At 28.7% G+C, this 11,972-nt stretch overlaps 1 non-coding gene across 1 annotated transcript; it reads left to right on the top strand.

Annotated features, from left to right (window-relative positions):
- Window positions 1-361: 361 nt before the first annotated feature.
- Window positions 362-467, top strand: LOC130811962 (small nucleolar RNA R71). Its single transcript, XR_009041572.1, has one exon. It is a non-coding gene; the product is annotated as a small nucleolar RNA R71 (small nucleolar RNA).
- The last annotated feature ends 11,505 nt before the right edge of the window (window positions 468-11,972 follow it).

The following is an 11,972-nucleotide window of genomic DNA, read 5'->3' as shown; positions in this document are numbered from 1 at the left end:
ATTGACTTGTTCCACAGCAGCAACCCCTTAGGCTTGAAGTTGGCAATCAACACTAGAATGTCCTTTTAACCCACAAGCACCACAGACTTTATTTATTGCAGCTACATCCAATTGCTCAACCTTCCTTGTCAAAGCCTGTACATTATTAGTCAAAGCAACAATAGCATCCACTTCATACCTACCACCTCGCCTTGGAGTTGATTGTTCTCGCCAGTGGTAATTTGAGGCCATATCATCAAGAATTTTCTTCGCCTGGGTCAGTGTTTTCATCATGAAGTTACCCCCAGCAGCAGCATCCAAAGAAGTCTGGATCTCATGCCTCAAAGCAATGTAGACTGTCTCAATAACCATCCAATCCGGTAATCCGTGATGTGGGCATTTTCTGATTAGACTTTTAAATCTCTCCCATGCATCATAGAGTGATTCCCCGTCTTTTTGCTTGAAAGTAGAGATCTCATTTCGGTACTTTGAAGTTTTTCCGGGTGGGTAGTATCGATGCAAGAATGCCTTTTTCAGAGCCTCCCAAGTAGCAATGGAGTTGGGTTCTTCCTCACGAAGCCACTGCTTAGCCGCCCCCGCAAGAGAAAAAGGGAAAGCTATTAACATTAATTGATCGGAGGTGACGTTGTTGTACTTGTGTGTCATGCACTTGTCGATGAACAGATTAATATGGTCGGTTGGGCTCTCATTCTCAATACCATGAAATTGGTCCTGAGCGATCCAGTTGAAAAATGCTGACCGGATCTCATACTGGTTCCCGGAAATCTCTGGCCTCACAATGCTTGTAGTGACAATGCTAGCATCAGGAGTGATGTAATCCAGGAGGGGTTTCTCTGGTGTTTCAGCCATGGTTAAATCTTCCCTTCTCTTGTTTCTTCGCCTTCTTTGCCTAGAGTTGAGTTTTCTTGCTGTTGCTTCGATTTCAGGGTCAAAAGGTACTAGTTTGTGTCCCTGTCGTCTGGTTTGCATGCAACAAAAGAAACTAAAAGCAAAGGGTTAAATAAACAGGGGAGGGGGATCTAACCTAAGCAGAATCAAAAAAAAAAAAAGAATCAATTTAAACTCAGAAAATAAACACTAAACTAATCCGTTGTTCCCCGGCAACGGCGCCAAAATTTGATAGGTCGTTTATGTACTATCAAACAAATCCTAATATGCAACTAGTACAGCGGCAGTTAGGGTCGAATCCACAGGGAACAACGTAGTAAATGATTATTTTCCGGCTACCAATTGATCCTAGGTAACACACAAATTTGGAGAATATATATCGAGACTAACTAAACAACTAGAGCACAAACAATTAAACTAGAAAGGTAGATCGATGATACTAAAACATCCAGGGATAAACTTCCCCACTAGCATGATATGATGACAATGAGATCCTACTACCCTTACAACAATCATAACCAAGTTCGATAGGACGAATACACCATTAAGAATACTAATAACTCCTTTCGAAGACTATTAGCTTCACTACCATACTATCAAACCTATTTTCATGGAATCAAGTATAATAATGACATTGAGCACAGTATTCTATAAGATCCAACAATCAAATCTATCTATTTTCATGAAGATTATCAAGTCCTTGATCTAAAAGGCAATTCATTCAACTCTAACTTTCGTTAACGAAGAATAAATTGTTAACCACAATTTCCAAAGTTTCCATCGAAAAACGTAAGTTAACTAGCATAAGAGATCAAGCATGAACAAGGATTATGCATAACAAAAAGGGATTGGAACTCAATAATTCATCATCAAAATCATGGCTAGGGTTCCATCTAACCCTAGATTAAGAAACTACTCACACATATTAATTGCAACAAAACAAGAATTCATTAAAAGAAACATGATTAAAAATAATAACAAGAAAAGGGATAAAGAAATAGTACTTGAATTTAAATACCAAATGACGAACGAAAGTAAATGAAGTTACAAAGGTTTTTCCCCAAAGTGAAGAATTAAAAGTCTCTTAAAGAAAAACAGAGAAAATGTTAACCTCCCCGTTCTATTACATTCCCTAGTGATTAAATAAGAAAACTGCACGGAAAACGGTTATTAAAGCAGGACCGGACCGGGTTTCTGACAGACCGGACCGGGTTTCTGGAAGACCGGACCGGGTTTATGAAAGACCCGACCGGGTCCGTGTGCTGAGAATTTTCCAGAGAATAGAAATTGCAGGACCCGACCGGGTTTAAGCAAGACCCGACCGGGTTTAAGCAAGACCCGACCGGGTCCGTGGGTTGAACATTCCATCAAGTAATTTTAGACAAACCCGGCCGGGTTTAAGCTTGACCCGACCGGGTCCTGGGCTTGGATGCTTACGTTCTTATTTCTTGCTTGAAATCACCCGGGTATGAAAATACCCGCCCGGGCCTATCATCTTGTGCTTACTTTTCTTCATGAGAACGCGGTAAAAGTACAAACGAAACCCAACGGGACTAAAAGCATGTCCGAATGGGCCCGTGAGCTCACAAAAGTGTCGTAATGCGGTCTCGAACTCTGCCAAATCTCGAAGCACACATTCTAATGCTCAGGAGTGATTCGCTTCCAATACAAGAGTGGAGTAAAATGGCCTGAAATAATCAAAGACACACAAAACTCCAACCAAGCGTAAAACCACATGGAAAATGCGAAATCACACATCAAAATGCCATAAAAATGCAAGGGAAGGGAGCATAAAAGTATAGTATAAAGTGCACAGATCAATGGGTAGTTTCAATCATAAAAATTCTCATAAAATACAAATTTAACTTACGTATAAATATTTATATAAAATAATTATATCAATACCTTTATAATATTCAAGCTTTTCATGATTTGCAGTTCAAAAATGATTATTAAAAGTACTATTTTTTCAAAATTAATATATAGACAAAGTCAAATAAGTTTTACTTACACCTTAAAACTTAAAGAAAGAACAAATATAATTGATAATCACTAATCCAAAGCACATTAATGCATATTTGTAGGATCACACGATCCTACGATCCGATTCTATGGATTTCGATCCTACTCTATCAACGATCCTTGGTAGAATCCCGATTTAATAACCTTGATCAATACTTCCACTAGGTATAAATTTTTAATACATTGTCATACTAGCCTTGACTATTTGGTGGGAATATTAAACTATTACTTAAAAATATCCATTATAAAGATAATTATTATCCAAAGCTTGAAAAAGAAAACCAAAATTAGAGAAATTTGAAAAGAAATATTAAAATTAGAGATTTTTAGGTATTACAAAAATATAGCAAGCGTCAATTTATAAAATGTAAAAAAATTATGACGATTGGTGATGTTTTTTTTTTTTTTCATTTGTATTTTTTAAAAAATTGGCAAAAACTAAAATTAAAACAAAAAATAACAACTTTAAGTCAAATCCATTAGAAATTGACATGTGGCAATTAAGGAATGTCTTCTAACATCTCTTTCTATGTAACATTCCACCTTTATCAGATAGTTATACCCATTTAATGTGTATGCCCAAATATGAGTAGTGTATTGGCAACGGGTACTCATTTGTTTCCCTGTTTCAATATGGGTATGCCCATTACTCATGCTATGAAATGTTGTCACTAGTCACTACACACCTGACACCACAGGATGAACTTTTTGCTTGCTTTATTTTATGAAGGCTAGTATTTTGTGTTTGTGAAAAACGGATCCTTAAACACGGCCACCATTTTTATTTAATCGCTATCCTTTTAAATTATAATTTTGCCCTTAAACTTAAAATTTCTTATATATATATTCTAATCTCACTAAATACTTTATCATACTTAAAAAATAAAATTACAACATAAAATTTTTAGAGCAAAAGCTAAGGAATTCAATCCGCAAACAAATAATCGAGGTAATTTTTATTCGAATCGTAGTTTTTTTATAAAAAAATGGAAAAAAAAAAGTGAGTCGCACGCGACTCGGCCACGGGTCACTCGCACAAAACCTGCGACTCGGCTGCGACTCAGTCGCACAAAACGTGTGACTAAGCCGTGGCCGAGTCTTAGTCACGGGTTTCGTGCGACTCACCCAATTTTTTTTCCTTGTTTTTAAAAAATAATATACTTATTATTATTATTATTTTTATTATTATTATTATTATTATTATTATTATTATTATTATTATTATTATTATTATTATTATTATTATTGTTATTATTGTTGATGTTATTATTATTATTTTTTTTAATTTTTTTAAATGTTGATATTATTATTATTATTATTATTATTATTATTATTATTATTATTATTATTATTATTATTATTATTATTATTATTATTATCATTATTATTATTATTATTATTATTATTATTATTATTATTGTGATTATTATTATTATTATTATCATTAACTTTTTATTTTTCCTTTAAATATTATTTTTATTATTTTTGTTGGTGATGTTGTTGTTATTATTGTTATTGTTAGTAAATTTTTCTTTAATGTTATTTTTAAATATTTTTTTTTATTAGTGTTATGATTATTATTATTGTTTTTGTTATTATTGTTATGATTATGATTATTGTTAATTTTATTATTATTGTTATTATTATTATGATTATTGTTAATTTAGAAAATTAATTACAATAATAATAATAAATATTTTGTTAAATTATATTTTTTGATAATGATTAGTTAAATAATGTTGTTGTTAAATAATATTTGTTGATAATGAGTAGTGTAATATGTTAATTAATTATTGTCTTTTGTTTATGTGGTTAATTTAACGTAACGTTTGATTATTTTTATTTATTAATAATTGTTAATTAAATTATCAAAATTGTAGTAAATGGCTGGTAGTCAAGGAAAAGAAAAGGATTTTTTTTAGACACTTCTTGATTTTAAATTCAGAGACAAAATTGTAATTTCATCAGAAAAATGGCAATAAAATAAAAAGGGTGGCGATGAATAATAATACCGTGAAAAAGGTTCCAATTTATGATGATGTGTACTCTTTGGGAGGCTGATCATGTGTGGGTAGACCTGGGAAAACGGTTGGTCGGTCGGGTTTTGGGTCGGATCAATTTCGGTCGGGTCATTTTCGGGTCGGGTCAGTTTCGGATCAGGTCAGTTTCAGGTCGGATCACTCTGGGTTTCGGGTAGGTTCGGATTGACCCAACGGGTTACCATAAAACATTAGAATATCCAATCGACTAATTCAACATAAAAAAAATCATTAAAATGTCTAAAAAAATCATTAGAGAAATTACATGTACGATTTTCAAAAAATAGTTGGTATGTCAGGTTCATTTAAGTGCAAGAAAAATAGGGGAATTAATACTTATTTTGAAAGACTTGTAAGATACGCACTTTATAAAAGTTATTTTGTTTATTATAATTATAACGTTAGATAAAAATGACGTTAAAATTATCTTCACAATTTTCATGTTGGAAAGATATACAACTAACTAAGTACTTATTTCGTCTTATAAGATACGCGTTTTATTATTTAGGGTAGCGACATTCGTTTTTTGAAAAGCTCATTCAAACGTGCGAAACGTTCGTATAAATTATATTGATTTGCTTACTGAAATGTAGAAGAATTAAAAACTCATTTGACTGATTTAACAAGATACATGTATTCAATTAAGATGATTATAACGTCCTGTTTTTAAAGAAAAATAATTATGATGGCTAAAAAGACGTTAAATACGTGTTTTTTGAGATCTATTGATGAGTTTTAGGGTTCAAGTGATATACTCAATATGTTGAGATACTTTGAAAACTAAAATTTTATTTGAAATGAATTCTAACATTGAAATTACTCTAAAAATTGATATTAAATCGGTCAAAACGGGTCGGTTTCCGGTCGGGTCATTTTCGGTCGGGTAATTATCGGGTCGGTCATGTTTCGGATTAAGTCGCTTTCGGGTCGGTCGGGTTCGGATTTTGTCGGGTCGGGTCTCGGGTTCATTTTCGGGTCGGATCAAATTTTCCCAGGTCTGTGTGTGGGCATCGAGAAATAATAAGCCTATGTATGAGGTATAATTTGGAAAGTCAAATGGATTGAATTAGGCTAAAAATACAACAAAAACTGCGATCACTTCTCATTATTTGTAATTGTTTATTAGTATTAATTTATTTTAGATTGTTTATTTTTTATATAAATGCAATACTATAATTATACTTCGTTTATATTGAAAATTTAGTATTATTAATTCGTACCTCCTTTGATGTTAATAATTAGTAATTACAGAATTTTAATTTGATTGTTTAGTTGATTATTTTCTTTGTTTTAATTTAACAAAAATTAGAAATTAAAATATGGGAAATTTGCAAAGAAACACCTTTTAAAACCCCTTTTTTGTAAAGAAACACCTTTTATAATTTTTTTTGTAAAAAAACACCTTTTAAGAGACTTTTTTTAAAAAAACACCTTAAATCAGTTTCCGGTGACTTTTGTCAACTTTCCGGCGTTGACTATGCCAGTCAACGCTGGAAAGTTGACAAAAGTCACCGGAAACTGATTTAAGGTGTTTTTTTTTTAAAAAAAAGTCTCTTAAAAGGTGTTTTTTTACAAAAAAAATTATAAAAGATGTTTCTTTACAAAAAAAGGGTTTTAAAAGGTGTTTCTTTGAAATAATTAAAAAAAAAGTTTTAAAATTATTATTTTTTTATTTTTGTTTTTATTATTATTATTATTATTATTATTATTATTATTATTATTATTATTATTATTAATTTTTTTTTAAAAAAAATTTTTTTATATAATAATAAAAATAAAAAAATTTTACAAAAAATAATATTAATAATAAAAATAAAAATAAAAATAAAAACAAAAATTTTAAAAAAAGTTAAAAAAAATTTAAAAAAAATTAATAATAATAAAAAAAAATAAAAAGTATAAAAAAATATAAAATAACAATAATAATAATTAAAAAAAAATAATAATAATAATAATATTAAAAATAAAAATAAAATTAAAATTTTTTTTTGAAAAAAAAGAATTATAATAATAATAATAATAATAATAATAATAATAATAATAATAATAATAATAAATATTATTATTCTTTTTTTTAAAAAAAAATATTTTTTAAATTTTATATTTATGTTTAATTTTATTATTATTATTATTATTATTTTTAATTATTATTATTGTTATTTTATATTTTTTTATACTTTTTATTTTTTTTATTATTATCAATTTTTTTAAATTTTTTTTAACTATTTTTAAAATTTTTGTTTTTATTTTTATTTTTATTTTTATTTTTATTATTAATATTATTTTTTTAAAAAAAATTTTTTTTATTATTAATAAAAAAAAATTTTAAAAAAAATTTACAAAAATTTAGAATAATAATAATAATAATAATAATAATAATAATAATAACAAAATAAAAAAATAATAATTTTTAAAAAAATTTTTTTTTGTAAAGAAACACCTTTTATAATTTTTTTTGTAAAAAAACATCTTTTAAGAGACTTTTTTTTAAAAAAAAACACCTTAAATCAGATGCCGGTGACTTTTGTCAACTTTCCGGCGTTGAATGGCATAGTCAACGCCGGAAAGTTGACAAAAGTCACCGAAAACTGATTTAAGGTGTTTTTTTTAAAAAAAAGTCTCTTAAAAGGTATTTTTTTACAAAAAAAATTATAAAAAGTGTTTATTTAAAAAAAAGGGTTTTAAAAGGTGTTTCTTTCAAATTTCCCTTAAAATATAAACAAGAAAAATTTAACCCTCTCACCCTACCAGCAGGTTCAAAACTTTATTGAAAGCTGCTGAACCGTTGACCCATTTATTGTATATTATTGACATATAGTTATAGTTACCATTTACTAGGTGGCGTTGGTTGCAGATTCTTCTTAATTTCTGACAAGTACACCCTAGTGTCAGAGTCAGACTTCCTCATTTTCAAATTTTTGGTCTCCATATTCTTTTATTCTCCTTCCTCTCTTCATTTATAAAAGTAATTTCAGTAATTTCTTTTTCAAATGCTCAAAAATTGTGAACTACTTCTATCTAATAATTTCAATAATTTCTTATTCAATGCTGAAAAATATCACAAATAAAATGGAATACCTAGTGTCTCGACCCGATTTATCCGATTACACGGATAAATTGAACTGGGACACGGATTGTTAAAATAGTTATCCGACTAAGTGGGTATTCAATTTTGCAGATACCCAAAATGTTGGATACCCAATTATGAAAACTCCTACATGGTAGAGGCGAATATAAAATAAAGTGAATTGATGCCAATATATTAAATATGTTTTTTAAAAAAATACAAATAATAAGGTTTGACAATATTGTTACACAATAATATTTAAACTAACTTAAGCCGTATATTATATTAACATATTTAGAGATATAAGTCATTAAGGGGTGTCAGTTGATATCGTTCAAAAAGTCTGCTTCCGCCCTTAGTAAATGGAGATCTACGATTAAATAAATGAGGGGGTCATTAGACTACATTCATTAAATTAGTGTTAAGTAATTAAGATTAATTTAATCAACTGAAACAGTCGCATTATTAATAAGATTTCATTAGACGTTTTAGTGCCTTATTTTTTTATATATTTGTTCGTTACTAATTATAATTAAATTAATGATGGTAGTACTTTGAAAAATTTCTACGATGATTAGAAAATTGTTAATTTTCGTAACATAGATAAAAATAGTAACAAGTAACGTAAACTTTGGAGGTAAAATTTAAAGTTGAGCAACTACCTATAACAGTTCGAGAAAGTTATCATTATAATCCGAGCATATTATTTAACCATGATGGGAGTAAATTAAATATGTCATACATGTATACAAGTGATTTAAACATAAAATACAAATTACATAACTTATGATAGAAGTTTTGGGCGCACGCGGAATTTGTAGTTGGACCCAAATAAATATTGTATTACATTTACTGAATACAAATATTTAATTATATCATAAATTGTACAAGAATATTTTTGGTAAGACACTTGTTCTGCACCTATACACACTTGACTGATATTTTTATGTGAGCTCATGTCTTACTAATCTATCATCTTTTGGTTTACACTCACATCCTCACTTTTTGTGAGCATACTCTTACTTTTTTATTGTATGAAATAAGCCTATTTGATTTTGGCTTTTTCTCACCACCCTTTCTCTTTAATTGGCTATCTATGTACAGCCTTAGGTGACTACTAATCTAGAATTTTCTACATAATCCAAGTGTTTCTATACTTTTCATCTATATGTCTAGAATTTCTTTCTTTTACTAGATTTTTTTGATTAAATCTTTAACACACCCCCTAGTCAAAAAAATCTTACACAAATAATCTTGAGTCAATATTAATGCTTATGTTATGACCACTTGTTAATCTTATAACTTGTCTTTGCTTCCATTGACGCACTTATCGCAACCATACACTTTTTTTTTATACCTTCTTGTTGTTGTTGATAGTTGGTACCCTTGTTAACAAACGCTTTCCTCCAATATATTTTGTTCAAATTTCTCTTATCATTCATTTTTCTCTAGTTAATGCTCATGTCACCAACTTTTCATATTCCTTTCATAATCTTAATTTCTCAATCCACTTTTTATTGTCCAATTTCTTCAAATTCTATTGTTAATGCTCATGTAACTAGCATCTTCATAATTTTTTCTTCTACATCTTTTAAATAATTTTTCACCATTTTTTCATATTAATGCTTATGTCACTAACCTCCCCCTATTTTCATATTTTTATTACTGCTCTTGTCACTAACCTCCTTATTTTCTTAAATTTTTTTTATCTTCGCATTTAAATGTTTTTTTCTTAGTATTTTTTAAACTGTTAAAATGCTTACCACGCTCATGTTAGTTCTTCAAATATTTCTTGGATTCTCTTTGCCACTTCATGCTTAATCTCGATCTCCTGATCTTCCAGCTCTAATACCATGATAGAAGTTTTGGGCGCACGCGGAATTAGTAGTTGGACCTAAATAAATATTGTATTACATGTACTGAATATAAATATTTAATTATATTATAAATTGTACAAGATTATTTTTGGTGGGACACTTATTCCGCATCTATACACACTTCACTGATATTTTATGTGAGCTCATGTCTCATCAATCTCTCATATTTTGGTGTACACTCACATACTCACTTTTTGTGAGCATACTCTTACTTTTTTATTGTGTGAAATAAGCCTATTTGATTTTGGCTTTTTCTCACCATCCCTTCTCTTTAATTGGCTATCTATTTATATAGCCTTATGTGACTTGGGTGACTACTAATCTAGAATTTTCTACATAATCCAATTGTTTCTACACTTTTCATCTATATGTCTAGAATTTTCTTTATTTTACTAGATTTTTTAGATTAAATCTTTAATAGTTACATGTATAATAATTTCTACTCAAACTTTAAAGTATCTTAAATAAACCTTGCCTATACTATAATAGACCTAATGATGGACAAAAATCATCAAACGAAATAGCCCCAACCAGCCATGCTATAGCTGTCCCCAATCCCCCTCATAGTCCTTTGTACACTTACATACACAAGCTAAAGCTCTACCCAAGAACCTCGTTTGTTCTAATCTATGTTAAGCATCATTACATGCATGCAAAGACCAAATACAAGAGCTAAAAAATCTGATTTTTCTGTGGAAAACCAGCCCCTCCACCATCTTCATTTCACTCAAATATTGTCATTTAATACACTCACAAACTCATTCAAACAACTTCCCTCAAAGACATCTACAAGTCCTACATGTTTTCTACTTCAAAATCTCACTAAAACCACTTTTAAAACACCTATTTTAGTGCACAATAATTGCTATCCAGATTAATAAAATCATCATTTACTCCTCAAAGTATATATATAAACACATACAAGGTCATCTCTAATTACCTCCAACAAAAACACTTTTATTTCCTTAAAAAACACTTACAAAAAGACTATCTATATGAAGTTTATGAACATAATAACTTTATAAACATATTATTCATTTTATAATACTTTATACATATCACTTTGGAGCATTCTTACAAGATATTCTAATTTCAAGTTCACAAACTTTGTTTTGACAACTTATATTAGGACAAGTGCATATAAAATTATTTTTGTATGTAATATTTTTCATAAATTAAGTATGTTATAAAAATATATTTTATGACTAAAAAGAAGAAAAATCATCACCTGTAAAATCTATAAATATCGAAAACTAAGAAAATGTATTTTCACAAACTTATAAATTTTGTTACTTTAAGAATTTAAGTGAAATAATGGGACTTGATTAAGTATGTTGCTCAACATAATAAGAATACTCCAAATATGTTAAACTCATCACAAGTATTAGTTTAACAACCCCAACTAAGGAAAGTTAAGTACATATTAGAAATCTAAAGTTATTATTGATTTTTTGATAAATGCAATATGTTTAGTTGAAGAGTTGGAGTTGAGACTTGAAGGGCAAGGAATCGAAGTTTGAACCACTTCTAAGAATGCATAGGAGCTTACGAAATACTTATATAGGCTTGGAGTCGAGGTGTCTCACATGAGGTGATTTTTAAACGATTTGAGAACAAGTTGGGAAAATTTGTGTATAAACTTGTTTTTAAAAATAAAATTTCCAAGGACAAGTTCATAAATCTTGAAAAATGATATCAAAATGATAATTTTAAGTATGAAATGATTTATTACATGTATTATTATTATGGGCATCATGCATGTTGATTTTATGAATTGTTCTATGTTTAAAGGCATGTTTAATACTACTTTGTAAAAATAATTGTGACGGAAATGATTATAAGAACTTGAAAAATATTTGAAATGCATTTTAAAAGTAATTTTCGTTAGCTATATGTTAAGAAAATCTTTTAGATATTTTTTCTTGAAATTTATTCGTTAAAATGATATTTTAATGGATTTTAAGGTGTTAAATACTCTAATTATGAAACATGGTATTAGATAAACTCTTGATCATCAAAAATAATAAATAAAATTATATTATAATATCTCCAACAAGATTTGGCTAGAATATATTTAGT

Source organism: Amaranthus tricolor, chromosome 4, assembly GCF_026212465.1.
Source record: "Amaranthus tricolor cultivar Red isolate AtriRed21 chromosome 4, ASM2621246v1, whole genome shotgun sequence".
Lineage (NCBI taxonomy): Eukaryota > Viridiplantae > Streptophyta > Magnoliopsida > Caryophyllales > Amaranthaceae > Amaranthus > Amaranthus tricolor.
Note: the sequence above shows the minus strand (reverse complement) of the source record. Positions and strands in the feature narration are given on the sequence as shown.